Source organism: Alexandromys fortis, unplaced genomic scaffold, assembly GCF_014885135.2.
Source record: "Alexandromys fortis isolate MF-2015 unplaced genomic scaffold, M_Fortis_MF-2015_v1.1 scaffold_380, whole genome shotgun sequence".
NCBI lineage: Eukaryota > Metazoa > Chordata > Mammalia > Rodentia > Cricetidae > Alexandromys > Alexandromys fortis.
Genome location: NW_026068270.1, coordinates 245,931 through 266,323, shown reverse-complemented (window position 1 = coordinate 266,323; position 20,393 = coordinate 245,931).

The window sequence follows — 20,393 nt, the reverse complement described above, 5'->3', positions numbered from 1 at the left end:
GTCTGGAACTCCAGTCCTAGGGGAAATCTGACACCCTCTTCTGGCCCCCATAGGAACTGCATGCATGTGGTGTACCAACAGCCGGTGTAACACCTATTTATATTTAATCACTCAATCAATTAATGGGACCAGACAGGTAGGACCTTTGAAAAGTGCCCTCATGAGTGAATTGCCCCATTCTCAGATGAACTGGCTATGAAGGAACTATGTTTATCATCAATATAAAAATAAACTGTTTAACACACTTGGTGTGCTGGATAGTTTATGGCAACTTGAAACAAGCTTAACTTATCAGAGAGGAGGGAACCTCAGAGATTATGTTGTAGGCAAGTCTATAAGGCATTTTCCCAATTAGTGATCAATGAGGGAGGGCCACACCCATTGTGGGTAAAGCCACCCCTGAGCTGGTGGTCCTGGGTTCCAAAAGAAAGCAGGCTGAGCAAGTCACAAGGAGGAAGCCAGTATGCAGCACCCTTCCATGGCCTCTGCATCAGCTCCTGACTCCAGGTTCCCGCCTTGCTTGAGTTCCTGTCCTGAGTTCCTTTGATGATGAACAGTGCTGTGAAAGTGTAAACCTTTCCTCCCTAACTTGCTTTGGTCATGGTGTTCCATTACAGCAATAGTAATCCTAACTAAGATACTTGTGTCCTGTTTCAGCATGTGATGTCCTGTACTACCTTATAGAATTCCTGTAAGAAAGGAGGCACTTACCCCTTATTATTGGACTCTTAAGCCCCAGGAACTATGATTAACACTTTTTTTTTTTGCAGCGGGGAGTTGGTTTTGTTGTTCACTTGTTTGGTTGGTTGGTTTAGTTTTGTTTTTATTTTGTTTTGTTTTTTTGGGGGAGTGGACAGGATTTCTTTGTGTAGTCCTGGCTATCCTGGAGTCACTCTGCAGATCAGGCTGGCCTTGAACTCAGAGATCCGCTTGCCTCTGCCTCCTGAGTGCTGTGATTAAAGGCATGTGCCACCACTGCCTGGGTACATTTCTTTAAAATTTTTGTACTGTAAGATATTCCATTGTTATAACTCAAAGCACAGTAAGATAACATTACATGTATTGCTTTCCAACTTCAACTTATGACTACATCCCTACCTCTCCAAGTTTCTCAGCTATCAACTAGCAAATGCTTTGAATATCACCTTCCATCTAGACTATTCTTAGCCTCATGTTTTATTGACTGATAAATTTAAATTTGCTCTCCTGCAAAATTTATCCTAAGTGAGAACAGGATGTGGATTACCAACATATAGGTACTCTCAACTCTGTCTAAAACAAGCCATTGGTGCTCAGCTGATATTTGATTAGTATTCAATTCAAACTGAATTTTTGTTTTGTTTTATTTTGTTCAGGTTTTTATTTATTTTTATGTATATGGGTGTTTTACCTTCATATGTATCTGTATACCATGTGTGTGCCTGGTGCCCTGTGCAGCCAGAGAGGACATTGACTCCCATGGGACTACAGTTACAGGCAGGTGTCAGCTGCCACATGGGAGCTGAGAATTGAACCTGGATCCTCTGAAAGATCAGCCAGTCCTCTTAACCACTGATCCATCTCTCCAGCCCCATTTTCGTTCTTTATAAAGCTCCCACTAGCCAAGACAGAGGTCCCTAGTTTTTTTCAATGACCTTCTGTCTTTTGCTTCACACAAAACTGAGCAGTAACAAACAAAAAAATAATAATTTGAATTTTTATTCTTTAAAGCAAAATCTCAGTTCTACAAATCAATTTTCTTAATCAGAGTTTGGGGATATAACTCAGTGAAAGAATTCTGGCCTGGATTTCCTAATCTGAGAGTGTTAGCTGGGCCATCTTAATATGTGGTTATTTTTAATTTGGATATCTCAATGCAGAAAGATAAAAGTACACTATATCTATGAGGCACATGATATGCACGGGGCTCTTTGGAATGAAGTAGGCCTGGATGGGAAGGCAGGGATGTCAATGAGGTACCATTTCCTTCTTCACTGAGTCAAACAGCAGGGGAAAGAAGTGGTAGAGCATTCAAGGTGGATGCTTTCCCTGGGCAAGAAATGTGAACAGTGCAGAAGGGTCACTATTGAGATCCAAGCATCCACTTCCCCCAGAACCTTGCTTTCCTCACCACAGTCAGGCTGGGTTGAATTTGCCTCCGATTAACACCCCTTAAAATTCTGAGCTTCTTTGTCGAACATTCGACTCTATCGGAAATGCCTGTTCAGGTGACCATCCACCTGCTACACCTATGTGTAATGTGAGGGCAAGAACTGTGTCTTGATATCTGGGGGCCCCTGGTATCAGACACAGTGCCTGACATATATGTCAATATATAAAATAGTAAATGTCTTAGACCCATGTTTCTCTGGCCACCAAATGTTAATGAAGGCACTTTGAAACTTATATGCATGTAAACACTCAATTTTACAAAGTCTTGATTTTTAGCTCCACTCCAACACAAGACCAGGTCCTGAAAAGTCCTGGTAAAGTTTTTTTTTATATGTGTTAAAAATAAAAGTGATTTTATCTCTGTTCGGCCATGTTGATTGCTTTCTCTTTTCTTGTCCAGGTCCATGGGACCCCATTCATGTGTATTGCAACTCCAAAACTGCATTTTTGCACGCATACTTCTGGAAAGTACTGGCTAAAGGTGGGTTATACAGCATTGACTAGAATAGACTCAGGCCTAGGTCCCCTGGGATCTTAAATTCTAAATGTCTACCGATACTTCCTGTCCTTCAAAACCCCAGATACTATGAAGCTACCTCATGGGCATAGGTATTTTGATAGGATACATACTGAGGCTGAAGGGATAGCTCTGAGGTTAAGAGCACTGGCTGCTCTTCCAGAGGTCCTGAGTTGAATTCCCAGCAGCCACATGATGGCTCACAACTGTCTAAAATGAGATCTGGTGCCCTCTTCTGCAGGCAGAACACTGTATGCATAATAATAAAATCTTTTTACAAAATTAAAATTGTAATATATTGATAAAGCAATCCCATGCCAATTTAGAAACATCAGGAAGGTTTTAGAAGTTCAAATTTAAATACACCTACTAAAGGGTTTCAGTTTGCCCAGGGCCACTGAGAATTCGTCATTTCCAAGGGATCTATAGCAGACACATCCAACTTTTGCCTGGCCTTCTGTTTCCATATCCACATAAAGCAGTGGTTTTCAACCTGTGGGTTATGACGCCTTCCAGGATCCAGTGATCTTTTCATGGGGTCACGTATCAGATATCCTGCATATCAGATGTTTACATTACAGTTCGTAACAGTAGTAAAATCATAGTTATAAACTAGAAACGAACTGGTTTAATGGTTGAGGGTCACCACAGCATTGCCCCATGCTGAGGCCCAGATACAATTCCGTGGGTCACATATTAGGTGCACAAACACATTGCCTCATTTACGTTACAGCTGTTTTAAATTAACACTTCTGAATAAGCGAAACCGTTTTCCATGGAAATTACTAAACTAAACGGAAACCATTTCCCAAAGCACTAATAGCAGCCCCAGGATCATACAGCATGCCCCAAATTCCTCAAATGTCTTCTGAGACTGCAACTTACTTCCTATGAATTATCTCTGAAGCTTTTCAAAACCTATGACTTCACCGAACTCTCAGCAAAGTCCCTCCTGCACAATCTAAAGTGAAGGCCCCACCCCTCCCTGGGCGGGTATCAAGGGCAGCGCTCCCACAGTTTGCCAAAGTAAGATCACTAAGAAACGCAGGCCAGTGGCTTACGCAGCTCACACAGCTAAAGTTCCCAGTCAGTCATTTTTCTCAAGAATTAGGTTTACAAATCTCAGCCTAGCCTCTCATTGTATTAAAATAAGCCGCTCTCTACACTCTTTACCATCAATTTCTTCTTTTAGAAGTCTTAGCTTTATGTGTTATATGTGTATGAGTGTTTAGCCTGCTTGTATGGATGGCATCACCATGTATCCGGCAGGTGCCTGTGGGGGTCAAAAGAAGATGCTGGATTCACCTGGAACTGTCATTACCTATGTGTTAGGAATTTTCCTAAGTTGAGCTCTCTGTCGTAATGCAAGCTTTCTGACAACACAAAAGTCCCAATCAAGCCAAATCACAACAAGTCAAATTAAAAAATATCCAGGTTTAATGGGATATGCAACCAGGGTGGGCTGGGAGCGCACAAGGGAACTTTCCATGGAAGCAGTTTAAATAGACTGGGGGAGTGGTCAAGATTTTGGCGGGCTGTCCAGGGAGAAGGGTCAAGGCTTTGGCCGGCACAGGGACAGGACCTCCATCTTTGGAGGCCAGAGACTGGGACTTACACTATGGTTTTTAGCTACTATATGGGTGCTGGGAGTTCAACCCAGATCCACTGGAAGAGTAGCCAGTGCTCTTAACCACTGATCCATCTCAACTACTTCTTAATGCCTGTATAGGGTAAAAGAACATAGACATAATATTTACAGATATTTTCTCCACTGTATCCTTCAATAAGGATGAATTGTGTCTCCAAAGCCAACTAGGGTAGCCCTAGTCCTTAAGCAGATTTGACAGGTGACAGGTGCCTATGCCAAGTCTGTGTCCTGTGGAAAGTCCCAGGCTCTCCCTGAGCTTTCTGCAAATGAGATAGAGTAGGAAGGACTGGGCTCACACTCCTTCAGGCTCAAAGTAAGCCCCCTGTGGAAGCCGCTTTTTGTTGATCCCGATATGGTGCCCATGGCACAGATCCTTGCACCGGTGACCCTGCTTTCCTGCAACCGTACAGATACTCAGTATAGATTCAGTGTAGACTACCTGCTCTCCAAGTACCTTTGACACCGTTACGGGATGACACCATTCCTAGGGAGAGGAGAACAAACATCTGCTGAGCCCAGATAGGGAACTGATGACTGACCAAGGTAAAGCTCTATCAAAGTCCCACTTGATGAGGTGATTTACAGGAATGTGGGTAAAGGGTCACTTACCAGAGCAGACATGATTCAGCTGTATCACCCAAGCTCCACCCCAGCAAGAGTTCACAACAGCTGAAAACCTGGAGCACACTGCACAACTTGCAGGCAACCCAACAGGTTGCCGAGTGTCTCTTCCAGGATGCTCAGTTGTCCAGAGCCTCTTCTGGATCACCTGACAGGTCTTAGCTTCTTTCTGGTGGCTCAGTCAATGCCCCTTTTAAATGGCTCAGCTTGTCTGAGAGTGGCCCTCAGCCCTCAGCACTCTTTACTGCTTATACACTCTTGGGGGACAGAAGGACCTAGGGAATCTGGTCAGTTTCGCGGACTTCTTGAAGTTATTTTGAGTTGTTTACTTCCTGTCTTGATGAGCTTCCCTGCAGAGTGTAAAGTCTCACCTTTGCTTAGAACATCTAGTTTTTGACTTCCTGGTAAGCATCCTGTCCTAGAATATCTTATTGTTTCACCCCTCTTTTCAACATCCTATGTCTTAAAAAACCTTTCCCTAAAAGAATGGGGGTTTTAATATCAGAAGAAACTGCTACATAACAGACACCCAGGGAACAGCAGGTCTCACTATCCACATCAAGCACAGTACAGCAACCTTGCCGCCGTCCCCTCTCCCACCTTCCCAGTCATCACCAACCTTCGGGTCCAAATTTCCCTCATGATTTAAGATAAGTCAATTAATTTCTCCTCTCCAAGTCACCCAGGTCCAACTTCAGGCCAATTTTTCAGGTTCTTTACTGAACAAATGGGTCTTTTGTTCCTTCAACAAAGGCCTTGACGTCATAGTTGGCTTTCTTTAACAGCACCTACCCTCCTTGCAGATAGACGCTGTTTCACAGGCCATTTCTTCTTTGCTTTTCTGATAAACATACAGTGGCAATCAGGCACAAGAACCCTTTCCTTCAGCTTCACTAAACAGAAAACACTGTCTTCTTATTGCATGTACTGACAATAGAGCACTCAGCTTCCCAAGCTTAGAAAGTCCAGTTATCAATTACTGGCTGGTGTGGACTTCACAGTTTACAGTGTTAAGAGCTTAGGCTTTAAAGTAGAAAGATTTCCATTTAAAAAACTGATCAGGCTGCAGCAGGAGTTCTGATGGAACTCCTTTCTGCATTGGACAGCTGTCTCAGGAACATTGCATTGTAGGAGACCATGCCAACATCTCTGCTCTCCACGCCCCCCACCCCACATACATATCAGAAGAAACCAAAATGGAGAAAACTCTCATTTTCAACAATTATTGACCCTTTATGTATTTATTATTCATACACATGCATGCATGTGCCAATGCAGACATATGTGTCCACACCTTTACATAGACTACTAGAGCTCTGTGCAGTACTATTCAACCTTGGCAGTCTATTAAGATCATCTAAAGACCTTTCTTAATGGAGATGGGTTAAATTAAGATGTAAGTGTTAGCCAATAAGAAGCTAGAGTTAACAGGCCAAGCAGTGATTTAAATAATATGGTTTCTGTGTGATTATTTTGGGTATGAGCAGCCAGGAACCAACAAGCAAATTCTTACTATAGATCTATATCCAGCAAACCTCCTCCCCACAAGTCAGCTGGGTCCTCCTCTCCAAGGAAGGGCTTGAGTTCTGTATTTCATAATGAGTATGTTGTGAAGTGCCAATGCAGTTCTGATGTGCATACAGGCTTAAAACTCTTTGGAAATACTCAAAGCCTTTGCCACTCAAATATGAGCAAGAGCAATGGCATTGTGGAAGAGGAGATCCCCATACCTACTGCACCAGAGTCTGCTTCTTCCCGAGTTCCCAGGTGAATGAAGTGCACGCTACAAGTGGGAGGCACTGATGGAGTCTCTCTCTGAGTTCACAGATGAGGCCAGGAGAGGCCAAGTGACTTCAGAGGTGAGAACTCAAATGAACAAGAGCCCAGGCCCCTTTACTGACAGGCCCTTTATTTCCAATCATTATTTTTATCTAGCAAATGATAAGTTACTCCTAAAAACTGCAACATGTTTGCCACAGTTCTCTATGACTTGCTTCTGTTTGAAATACATCAAATTTCAAAAACAGGCAAGACATTTGGGGGCTCATTTTCTTCTCATCAAGAACACAATGATCAGATATAGTAACAAGAATAACAACAAAAACTGATGTCCTTGTAGGGCAGAGACATGGAGACATGGAGAAAATATGGAAAGCGTTCAACAAAACAACTGCCATTTTCCTTGTGAATCACAGACAACAAGAACTGTGATTAACGTTGATAGAGGGAACAGAGGCTGACTCGTGGGACTAATCCAAATTCAGCATAGATCACACATTCAATCTGCAGGGAGGTTGTTCATAGGCTTTATAACCCCCTTGGTATAGTCACATGAGGACAGTTTGACTTCATTACTATAGGCAATGGGAATGAAAAATAAACTCCACAGATCTATATAAGCCCCAGGCTGTGTCAGTGTATGGATTATCCAGTGATTCCATAGCCCTAAATCCTTGAGAGAACCTCCACCAGGTTCTAGGTTCAGCCCTTCACCCAGTTACTTTTAGCCTTTACATCCACCTTAGATCCACAAGCCCCACAGGGTGGGAAGCTTTCTCAGGAACTGGATGTCCACAGCCTAGTTTGAGCTGGTTTCTTGGCCAGCTTCCTACAATTTCTTCCATTCTGCTTAACACTTCTGCTTTTGGGGAGACTTTATTTCTTTGTCTTGGCCACGTTGCTACTTCAATCAAACATCCTTCTCCAGCTGACCTGACTATGAGCCTCCTGTCCTGGCTCCCTCTACTCAGTAGAACTATCTCTAATTCTGAGAATGTCATCTGACCACCAGAAATCTAAAATCCTGCTGCTAAGAGCACACTTTCTCCCTGGATCTTTTGTTCCACCCACTCTTAAAACTGCAGAGACGCCCTCAGCATTGCTGTAGACCCCAGGCTTCTGACAGGGCTCTCAGGAAATACGCCTCAGTCTGGATCCCAAGCACAGAGTCCAGAGTTGTTTACCAGTCCCCTCTGCCTCTCTGTGGCACTTCCCTGGCAGCTGTTTAGCCTCCTGATAACGTCACGCCTACGGGCTCTCAGGAGAAGCAGAATGGATGGTGTTCTCGGTTCCCTGTCCGATGAAAATAATTTCCATCCAAGCATGCATTCCTCACATGAGATGTTCCACCCCTCCAGTCATCTCTAGTTACAGTGAACTCAAGTATAGAAGGCAAAAACACATTCTGCTACCAGCAAGGATTTCAGAGGCTAAGCAGCTGGAGAAAATGCCCCTCCTTAGTGACCTGCAGAAACTCTCTTGCAGGCCTTCGACTGCTAGTCCCATGAAGTCAGCTGGAAGCCAGCCCCAGGCTGGGTTTGCACCAGGAAAAGAGGCAGCAGCTGTTACAGGGTAAAGTCAGGCAAAGCTCAGATGGGCCAACAGACTGCTAGGAGTCAATCCGGGTCAAAGAGGACACAGAACAGCTCAGGTTTAAAGCAACTGTATTAGTCAGGGCTTTCTAAAGGAACATAACAGAGAAGATGAGTGTGTTTGCGTGCGTGCATGTGTGTGTGTGTGATTTATTACAGTGGCTCACTGGATAGTTCAACAATGGCTGTCTCCTGACGAAAAGGCCAAGAATCCCTGAGTTGTTCAGTCCAGGAAACTGGATGTCTCAACAGTCCCAGTGTGGTGCAGGAGTCCCAGAAAATTCCTTGAGAGCTGCTGGTCTGCAGTCAACCTTGGAATCCTGAAGAAATAGGTTCTGTCACCAAGAAAGAATGCCTCAGCAACAGGACAGGTGAACTTGCCAGTGAGAGTGGGGGCATGCAGGCAAAACCAAAATGCTGCTTTCTTTAACGTTCTTTTATATAGATTGCCACCAGAAGGTGTGGCCCAGATTTAGGATGGGTGGTCCCCCTCTAACGACCAAATCAAGAAAGTCCCTCCTAAGTGTCCCCTGCCACTTGAGTTTTAGTTTACAGTCAAGTTGGCAAGACTAGCCATCACAAGTCCACCTTTTGTCAACTTGACATATAACCACATCGCTTTACATCATGTTTAATTTTCAAATGAAAACAATAACCAGGTCATCTGCCTAATATATTAACACATACAACTACAAGTGCATCATAAGGAGGTGGCAATGTCCTTTGTGCATGGTCTTTTAGTGTCTCAGCTTAAATACAATAGTAGCCACTGACATTATCTCACTACTTATTACATTACATGATAAACAAATAAGGAAAAACACACAAATATGCGTTTAAGATATGTATAAATGCACAAATACCTTCTTAATAAAAGAGGACAGAACCACTCACGTCCTTCACAATTCTTACTTTTGCAGCGAGCCATAGGGCTTTAGCTAGCTCTTATAACTAGCTTCCTCTACCTTCTGTATATCCTCCACTCTCAACAACACTCCAGCAGCAATTGGTTCTTTCCTGAAGGAGTGACCCATACCCTCATTCTTCAAGGGTCTGTGCCCTTTGTCATCCTGCCCAGACTGGGTTGCTGCATTTTCCCTCCAATTGACTTTACCACATGGGCATAATATCAAAGAGATGCCCTAAAGACATAACACTCCTTACCTCCCTCGTAGAGAAGCAATCCAATTTCCCCTTGGTAATCTGGATCAATCGCCACTCCAAACACTGTTATTCCTTTCTTAGACTGCTGGTTTAAGGACATCAGAAGCTCAAAGTGGCCAGAGGGAAATCTGAGCTTCCAGTTCAATCAAATGTTTGCTGTGGATCCTGGCTACAGAAGAAATCATACCACATATTGGACACTGATTCAAAGCATATACCACCTTCTAGAGACCCCTGTCTCAGTCCTTCAGGGTGCGACCATCTAATAGGTGCTGTAATGGTGTCTTCAAAAGGAAATATCCATTGCTCTCTCAGGTCAGCTGCTTCAGGATGTGGAGAACATGGTAAGACCAGTGGATTCCATGAGTGTGGGCCCATCTGGAAACATGAGTTAATCGGCCTGAAGCAATGCTGTGTGTAATATGACAGTGGATACAGCATCCTGTCAGCCCATGGATGGTAGTTTTGGCCAAAGCATTATGTGGAATAAAGGCAAGTTCCTAATCATGATAAGTATGTTCTCTAGTAAAGACAAAGTATCGCCCTTTCTACAAAGAAAATGTCAAATGTAGTCAGCCTGCCACCAAGTCACTGGATGGCTACCCTGGGGAAAGGTGCCATCCATATCTGGGGCTCAGAATTAGATCTACTGCTGGCAGATCTGTCACCTGTCAGCCTTCATAAGTGAAAGTCCGTGTTGTCAAGCCCAAAGTTCTGCCCACAATGAAGATTTCCCTTTGTCGGGGTCTTTCAGGGTTGTTCCAGAAAGGGGAAAGTGATGCAACTGTCCAATTCTAGGTGGTGCCAGAGCAGAGGACACGTTTACTTCCTTCCAAATAATGGGGCTCTGTCAACATGAAAGAGCAGCTCTCATCTCGAAGGGGATAAGAAATAGTTTGTTCTGAAACCAGTTGTTAGTGGTCATGATCTGAGCACACAGGTTACCCCAAATTGGAAGTAGCTTCAAGATGTTTTTAATAGAACAAAACAAATAAAGACATAAATCAAAGCACTTTCAGAAACACTAGTGGAAACATTAGGCATGTGATTCCAGGAAAGCTGCCAACCATCAGCTATGGGCTTCTATACCCGTGACAGTTGGCCTTCTGGCCAATGATTTTTATCTGTTAGTCAGGGAATAATAGGTCCAACACAGAAGTTAGTGTCTTAGTTAGGGGATTCTATTGCTGTGAAGAGTCACCATGACCACAACAACTCTCATAAAGGAAAAACCTTTAATGGGGGATGACTTACAGTTTCAGAGGTTTAGTCCATTATCATGATGATGATAAGCATGGCAGCAGACAGGCAGAGCTGGTGTTGGAGATGTAGTTGATATGTAGGCAACAGGAAGTGAATTCTGTGTCACACTGGGTATAGCATGAGCATGGAAGACCTTAAAGCCTACCCCCAGTGACACACTTCCTCCAACAAGGCCATACCTAATAATATCACTCCGAGCTATTGGGGCCATTTTCTTTCAAACCACCACAGTGGACAAGGAATGGCTATTTAGGAGGTGATAGTTATTAGTTCAGGATAAATTGTTAAGACTCCGGACTCGCAGCATTCCAAACTCTCCACAGTCATGGGTGTTTTAATCACTCAGCATGTGTGGACACAAATTTCTTCCCAGAAATTCTGCATCAGAACCATAAGTCATTGTGTGTTCTTAGAGAAAAGAGAAAAATACCTATTCCTGAAGCGTTAGACTCCCCTATGCTGGTCCATCCTCTCATGGAAAGGAGCTAACATACATTCAGGAATGGAGGCATCAGAGTTCAGAAACAAAAACCTCAGGGACTGGGTCTGCGGCTTGGGTAAATGTGGCTGATCCCCTGGGACATTCAATCTGGTTGTGCCAATCACCTCCTTCCTAAGTCAGCGCCACAGCTCTGGACAGAAGACTGAGAGATCACGGCAGGGACACATGCCCTCGTTCCCATTGATCTCTGCCATTTTTGTTTTGTTTTATGGAATGGATTAGAGATATTTGGAGTATAAGCAAAACTATCAGAGACTGGAGCTACAGTCCATGGATAAGCATTGATTACTCCCTGCCTAACCCCAAGTCCCAGAGGGTAAGATCACATCAGGCCATGCTGAGCTATTTTTTCTAATAGGCCTGAAATTCGCTTTCAGACACCAGACTAAGAATAAGGAGGGGGAAGGGGCACTCCTGATTGAATCCTCCCACTTGCTTTTACAGACAGAAAGCATTTCAAGATGTCCCTGATTCCTTGCTAGCCTTCCTCTTGTAAAACAGGGGGAAAAAAAAAAAACTATCTTCAGGGCCTCAAGTGAAGGGCTCTGTTCTTTTTCTATTTTTTTTCTTTTAAGAGAGAAGGTACTTAAGTTTTTCAAAAGGTTGTCTGCCTCCATTCACAAGACACATAAACTGACTGTGGGTACACCACAAATCTCATCACCCCAAGTCTAGCCCAGGAGGATCTCAGGTTAGACACTGGTAAAGGCGTATATTTCTTTTGGCTTGATTATATGGGCTGGCCACTCACACATATAATATTTAGAGATATCAGAGAGTGGCCCTTCAAAATCAAATGTTGTATGTCAGAATGACAGATGACATTCCTTTTTAAAAAAGTGTTTTCTGCCTCTTGTCAACCCCGATTCCCAGTGGGTGCCCCAGCAGATAATAAGACTCATTTGGACACACCAATACAGAGTATTAGGAGGCCAGTTGGGTCTAGTTGTTACCACTGGACTCCACCACAATTCTACACCAAGTACCTGGAATACACTAGAGGAAGAAAACTGCCTTTCGTGTATACATTCTATTGGTAAATTCTCCTGCACTGTCTAAGCTCACTGACTAAAAGTCTCTCAATCAGTAACTTTATATAATAGTTTTCTCAAAGGTTAGTTTATTTCTGGACCATGTTGTAAACAAAGATATAAGCAAAGTTTTTATGTGTCTCTGATTATAGCTGCTATTCACACTCATTCAAAATCAGTAACGTTAGATCACTCTCCAGACTGGATAATATAAAAAAAAAATTAGTTACTTGTATTTCCTAGAGGACTTATCTGGAAACTTTACACAACCTCATTTTACAGTATGCACACAGGTAACATTAATGTACTGCATTGTGTTATGTATGGGTTTGGTATAAAATGATAAAATCTTAAGCCAGATGCACATCTCAGCAAATCTTGGTGGATATCTGTAAGTGTGAGGCCAGCCTAATCTACATCTGTCTACCAACAGACTATCCAAAGAATTCAGTAGTTGTTCAGCCCACAAACTGGATGTTTCAGCTGGCCTTCAGCATACACCAGAATCCCAAAGCCATAGCCTGCAATGCCAGTGAAGGAATGGACTTCTCAGAGAGGATGAGAGCAAGCAGGCAAAGAGCCAATGTTCCCTTCTTCCATGTCCTTTAAATAGGCTGCCAGCAGAAGGTGTGCCCCAGATTAAAGGTGGATCTTCCCACCTCAAAAGATCCAGATTAAAGGTGAGTCTTCCTACTTCAAATGATTCAGTTAAGAAAACAATCCCTCACAGATGTAGCCAGCTGCTTGGGTTTTAGTTCATTCCAGGTGTAGTCAAGCTGACAGCACAACCAAGAATAGCCATCACACCACCCAAGGTCAACTAGTGTCCAGTGAGACATCTTTCAAAATAGCCTGTAGTGCTGGTGAGTCATCTTTCATCTTGTTCAAGGAGCCCTTTGCGACCCCACCGGGTAAACTCTAACAGATTCTAACCAGTGTCCGTTCTAGGAATAGGAGGGTCGACAGAGAGGAGAATTTTCCTCGGTATTTCAAAGTGAAGTCACAGTCAAGCAAGGTCTTTGACTTATCCTCACATAGATGAAGCCACTGGTAAAAATAAGGCCAGAGAAACCTCTGGCTCCTCTCAATGCCTGAAGACCAGATCTTTGAGTGGCCTTAACAATAAAAACGAAAATCATCAATTATGGCTACCTTAATGTTCTTAAACACCCAACAAAAAAGTGCAACCCAAAATTTTAATGATTGTCATGTTTAACAGTTTAAGAGCTCACACTCCCCAGTCATTAGACTTAAATCCATATGAGATGTTATTTACACGGCTATTTCTCACTAATAATTTTCTTCATGGTAAGGAAATGTTGTCCATGTATAGGATATTATGATGTCTCAGATCAACACTGGAGCACCTACCTGCAGCTGAGGAAAACAGGTATACTCACTTTAATGCTGAGGCCAAATCTAAGTGCATTTGTCAACTGTGAAATGCCCTTCCCTGGAAGACTGATTCTCACAGCTGGATCATGTCCTCCTGCAATCCATGTTCCCTGATTAAATGAGGTTACGCACTGTCAAACTCACAGGACTGGGAGAAATTATTCAAGATACCCAAATGGTGCAGCCCTGGAAAAACCTTACAAAATAACACCAATGGAATCTGGTACATTTGCCAGGGCACCTATTGCAGGGAGGACACTGCCAATGAAATTTGTTTTATTTTACTTTTCTTGTACTTTTCAGGCATTTGCTCTCACGTGTATGAGTCTGATGTAATGAACGGCTGATTACGTGTAGATTGCACAGTTACACTTTGACCTGTCAAACAAAACTTATGTCAGTCCGGATGTAGAAGAGACCTTGTCCCTGAATATTCCACATCAAATTAAGATTACTGAGACCTAGTGGTCAGTCTCTTAATTCAAGATAACAGATAAAAAAGAACTCTGGAAACTCCTGAAGCAGACATTACCTTAAAAATACACATCCCTATCTATTTCACTTCGGGTTATACCCCCCCCTCAACCTCAGATTTCCCCCGTACTTTATCCCTCTTCCTGTTTTAGTCTTTCTGCTCCCAGGACTCCACCTTTATACTTTTTTCTGTAATGCTAACCTACCATCATAGGCCCCTTTCTTTTTTCCAGCCTTTTCTGGATTCTACTTGTGTTTAAGTTAAATGCACAAAACAAAATGTTTGCAATTAGAACCACATAGGAGAGAAAACGTGCACCATTTGTCCTTCTGTACTGAATTACCTCACTCAGAGTAATCTTTTCCAATTCCATCCTGTGTATTTAATGATTCTATAGCCCAGGGGCTGCACCCGTCCCCCTTCCCTCACCTTCTCTTTCCAATTTAAACCGTCCACCTTGGCCACACACTTTTTTGGTCTCTTGGTCCTCTGTTCTTAGCTTCTTGGTCACTCTTGGCCTCTTGGTCCTCAGCTCATTTCTTGACCCGTTTACTCTCAATCCTCTTTTCTCTCTCTTGTCTTCCTCTCTCGTTCACTCTCGCTCTCTCCTCTCATGGTTCGGTTCAGTCTGCTGGTCACGTTTAGTTTGCCACTTTCCCCAGTCTGGACCCATCCAGATGGCTCTGGCTGTACTCTCCCTCATGTCTACAATAAAACCCTTCACCTCAACCATACCTAGGAGCAGTCATGTCCTCAGCTTCATTCAGTGTTGTCAACTTGACATGTGGCCACAGTCTTTGTCTGCCTAATGGAACTATCTCATGTATAACTGAAATCACTATTATCCCAGAACAATGGCAAAGTCCCTTGGGGACTTCTAAGTCTTGAAATATCACATAACTTAAAATAAAACAGTTTAAAAAACACTTCCTTCTTTTATAATCTTGTTCAATGCTACAGACTAGAAATAAAACACAAATACCTGCTTAATATATGAACAAAAATATTCTCTTTATATACGGTTTTTATTTTTTAGCTAACATAATTATTTATTGATTCTTTGAGAATTTCTCATCTTTTACCCAAATTCCACTCATCTTCCAGTCCCTCCACATCCTCCCCTCACCCCTGTAGCACCCCCAAAAGAAAATTAAAAAAATAAAACTGAAACAAAACAAAGCAAACAAACAAACAAGAACAAAACAAACCCCCAAAAAACCTCTTTGCTCTTCCATCTTTCCTGTCTTTCCAACCCTCTTCATTCCTCCTGGTGGCACTGGGAACCGTAGTGTGTCACACAGTACACACTTTCATCCAACCAGCTTTACTAGGAAATGTTCATTGCAACGAATCACTGGTCCAGTTTTAGGCCGCTGGTTTCTGGCGCACATCAACACTGGATCTTCACTGAAACTCCTCTCAGATATCCCAGGGCCATCCCAAGTATTGGAGATCCTCCAGGTATTGTTCCACCAGACCAGTCCCTTCAGGAGCCCCAGCAGGTTCTAGATGGGGGATATTAGGGTGGGCCAACCCAAGGCCTAGCTGTGGGCCTGAGCGGTAGCTGAGCTGGTCAGTCTGGGCCACTGGTGCTGCCCCCTCAGGCAAGTGGTGGAGACAGCTCCCCTATGCCTATACCTGCAGGGTCATTTCTCCCTCATCTGTGGTGAGGGGTGGGGGCATCTCTCCTGAGTGCAGGGGTCAGCTTTCCCATGAGGATCTGGGCCAGTTCTCTTGCTACAGAATCCAGTGAGAGGCAGGGTCAGCTTTCTTAGGGCCAGTGAAGGGCAAGGCCACTTAGTATGGCCCTCTGATTTCATCATGAATGGTGTCTAAGACCCTCTGAAATAACACAGGCCACAGACATCAACACAGACCCCAGCTGCAGCTGGACCACGAACCCAGACATGGTCCTCAGCAGCAGCAGGGTCTGGATGTCACCATTGCTCCAGGTGGTAGGAGAGGCCACTTAGATTGGTATGGCTCCAGTCACAGCGTGGCCCTCAGACACCAAAATGACCCCAGACCACAGGCGGCTGCATGGCCTTTGATGGTAACAGATGTCTTGGACATCAACAAAGACCCTGGCCCTAGGTAGCAACCCAGTACCAAATGACACCATGGCCCCAGGTAGCTTTACAGGCCACCCAAATTTGTATGGCTGAAGCATGGCCTTCAGACTTCAACAAGGCCACAGGTTGTGGTCTAGACCCCAGGCCTCCACGTGGAACCTAGAGGCCGCTTGGACCATGGATGTCAACACAGACCCTGGCTATAGTAGGACCACAGAACCATATGATCCACATAGAACCATCACATGATCCTCGGCAGCAGCTCGGATCTGGATGTCATCATGACCCCAGGTGACAGTGAAGACCACACAGTTTGGCATGGCCCTAGAGGCAGAGCAGCCCTCAGATACCAACATGGCCCCAAGTGGTGGCCCAGACCCCTGGAATCAGCGTGGTCCTCAATGGCAACAGTAGCCATGAACATCAGCACAGACCCTAGCTGCAGTAGGGCCACAACCCAGCGAGAGTCTGTCAATCATGGATAGCCAAGGCAGCGAGACAGAAGCCACCACCAGTAGGAAGAGAAGACAGGCAAGCAGCTCTGTTTCCTTCTTCTGTCTCTTCAATCTGGGCTGCCCCTGGAATGTGTCACCCTCTGTGGAAAGCCTTTCACCCTCCATCAACCCTTCCTGGAGACATGCAGTCACAGACTCTCACAGAGGCGTGCCTTTAGTTGATGCTTCTCCACAGTTAGCAATCAGGAGTAAGCATCAAATGTGTCATTTTGTTGTTGACTAAAACAGGATGTGGCAAAACTCAAGCTGCCCCTAGAATTTCTAAGAATAACTAACAAATAACAAAATATGTGGCCACTTCTTTTTTATATTTTAACCTGCTATCTGACAAAATTACTTTTCTTGGCATATTTAATTTAAAATGTCTGAGGGAATATAAGCATAATTAAGATAAAGGTTGAACTTGTAATTATGGCATCCACACTGTAGGAGATACTGGCCTATCTGCCTGTGTTCTCTCTCCATATTACTGCTGCCATTGCCTCCATTGAAAAATAAGTTCTTCAGGGTCTTTATCTAGGCCAAACCTAAAATGATACAGATATTTAAAAGACTTAATTTTTAAAAAGTGACTGAAGGGGAGGGAAGCCATCTTAAAACCAAGCAATTGTTGCATGCTTAGTATGAGACGCTAGTGCCATAATAATGAATTCAAGAGACTTCAAGAATCCACGAACATGAATTCCTGGAAAGAAGCTATGTCTACAAACCTGACAGGTTACAAGTTCAGTGATGTGGAGGGGTTAGGCTGCTGCAGGTCCAGAGCCCATGACTCTTGATCCTGGTGACTTGGAGGCCTCTGGGGACTCTCTGATGCTTCTACGGATTAATGTTAAAACTCCTTGATTTATGACTTTGTTCTGTCGCCATAGAAACTTCATGGAACTGCATCTACGTTAGAATATAAAATTTGGGATAACCAAAATCTGTGTTCCCAGGTCATTGTCACTCATACTTGGCTCCAGGATAAATGATCTCTTATGACTTTTAAGGCAAGAACTATGTTTCTTATGTAAACACAGTGAAAGTAAGGCAACTTTGTTATCATTTCTGCAAAGCTGGGTGTCAGCCCAAACACAGGCAAAAATGGCTGGCCCACCAACTTGGCGCAAAAGTGATTGCTATTGCCCTGCTTGAAGTTCCCTGCTCTGTCTCTTTCCACTGGGCTAGGTACTACTGTGAAGTAGATGCTTCCTGGCATCTGGCCTAACACCCACCTCATGTCACACAGCTTGTTTGTTTATTCTATGCTCTGTTTCAGTTTTAATTTGCCTTATCTAATGTATATCCTGGACCTTAACATGCCTTCCACTTCCCTGATACATGAACACAGTCACTAACAAATTGTTTGCAACTTTTCAACCCTAAAATAAACTAAAAACACCTAGGCAGGCAGGCACCAACCAGCAGCAAGGGAAGACAAGAGCCCAGTGCTTCCTGATTCTTTGTGATCTGGTAGACTCAAGTCTATGTAAAGGCGCCTCTGGTATAGGAAATAGATCAATTATATTGCTTCTTACACTTGGGGGCATACAAGAGGAACCCTAAAGTCATAGAGATATGAGATGATTCTCATTTATTTCTAACGTAAGTATAATATAAATTCAACCCCTTTACTTAGGGCAATAACTTACCTAGGTACTTTCAGGCTTGAAGAAGGATAAAATAATTTGAGTAGATGTAGTGAAGAGGCGAGCAGGCCTGCTTTTCATCCAGCCCGGCTCCCGCATGGCTAGCTTAACACCTGAAACCACCTACATCAAGTAGACATGCACTATAAGAAAAATGAGAGCGGCAGAGGCAGGCGGATCTCTGTGAGTTCGAGGCCAGCCTGTTTTACAAGAGCTAGTTCCAGGATAGGCTCCAAAGCACCAGAGAAACCCTATCTTGAAAAACCAAAATATATATATACATACATACATACATACATACATACATACAATGTGGAGGAGCAGACAGACTCAGTCTCAACAGGCTGAGACTGGTTTATCAGAACATGAAGGCATTCCAATGTTTTTGTAGGTTACAGGTTGAGCACATCTGGAGAGGCTGGAGGCATGCATGTATATGCACAAACACACATATACAGTCAGTTACCAGGAAGTCACAGCTGTTTTTTGTGGTTAGACTGGGAGCAGGGTAGGTTGTTTCCCATAGCTGAGTGTATTGTTTCTGCAGGTGAATGGTCAGGTGGCCTAAGCCATTCTTTATGGCTAGGGGTTATTGCCTGACTCAACTTCTCATGAACCGAGGCTATTTATCACCCATGACTCACTGAAAGGACTACCATGTCCACTACAAAGGTGAATGAACAGGTAACACAAGAGTAAAGAGTAGAGAGAAAGAGTGGAGACAGACTTGTCAGACTTTTATCCCACTTCCAGTTGCCTTGTAGGCCCAAATGAGATCCTATGTTGCCTGGGATCCATATACAGCTTTCTGAGTTCTCACTGGAGGAGGCGGCAATTTTGTTAAAAGAGAAACGCTTTTGGGTGTGGTAGTACATGCCTTTCATGCCAACCCTTTGGAGGCAGAGGCAGGCAGACCTCTGTGAATTAGAGACCAGCCTGGTCTACATAGCAAGTTCTGGGACAGTCTGGGTTACACGGAGAGACCATGTTTAAAAAAGAGAGAAAAGGGAAAAGGAAAAAAAGAAAGAAATGTTTTCTAAATTTTGTAAGGAAAAATAAAACAGAAACTATTACAGAAGAAACTGATATAAAAATTACAAAATATATTTTTGTTAAGGATTATTTTTAAATATGAAGAAAAAAAGCAGACCACCATTCCAACTGAAACATCTGGACAAGGCGAACCTTCCTCTCGATCAAGAGGGTGTACTCAAAAAGAGCAAACACATACCAAGACAGGAAGCGCATTTGGTTTTGATTCTAATGCAGGTGGTCACACTCTCATTTCCCCCTTGGCCGGAGTCCAAACTCACAACCTTCTGCAGCTGGCTAGTCTAAAAGGAACTGGTGCATAGGAAATAAGAAAGGAAGAAGAAAGGAGTCACTGCCCCCCAACAAATTTCTAGACAGTGGGCCTTTGAGAAACAAAGGTTTTCCTGGGTGGGGAAGATAAAAACTTTGCAAGTTTTACATGGTAAAGAAGACAAAAAGATTTTCCATATAAAGTTGATTATTGTCTTCTCCAGATCTGTGAAGAATTTTGATGGGATTTTGATGGGGATTGCATTGAATCTATAGATTGCTTTTGGTGGGAATGCAAACTTGTGCAACCACTCTGGAAAGCAGTGTGGAGGTTTCTCAGGAAATTCGGGATCAACCTAACCATGGACCCACCAATACCACTCTTGGGAATATACCCAAGAGAGGCCTTATCATACAACAAAAGTATATGCTCTACTATGTTTATAGCAGCAGTGTTTGTAATAGCCAGAACCTGGAAACAACCTAGATGCCCTTCAGTTGAAGAATGGATGAAGAAAGTATGGAATATATACGTATTAGAGTACTACTCAGCAGTAAAAAACAAGGACTTCTTGAAGTTTGCAGGCAAATGGATGGAAATAGAAAACACCATCCTGAGTGAGGTAAGCCAGACCCAAAAAGAGAAACATGGGATGTACTCACTCATATTTGGTTTCTAGCCATAAATAAAGGACATTGAGCCTATAATTCGGGTTCTTAGAGAAGCTAAATAAG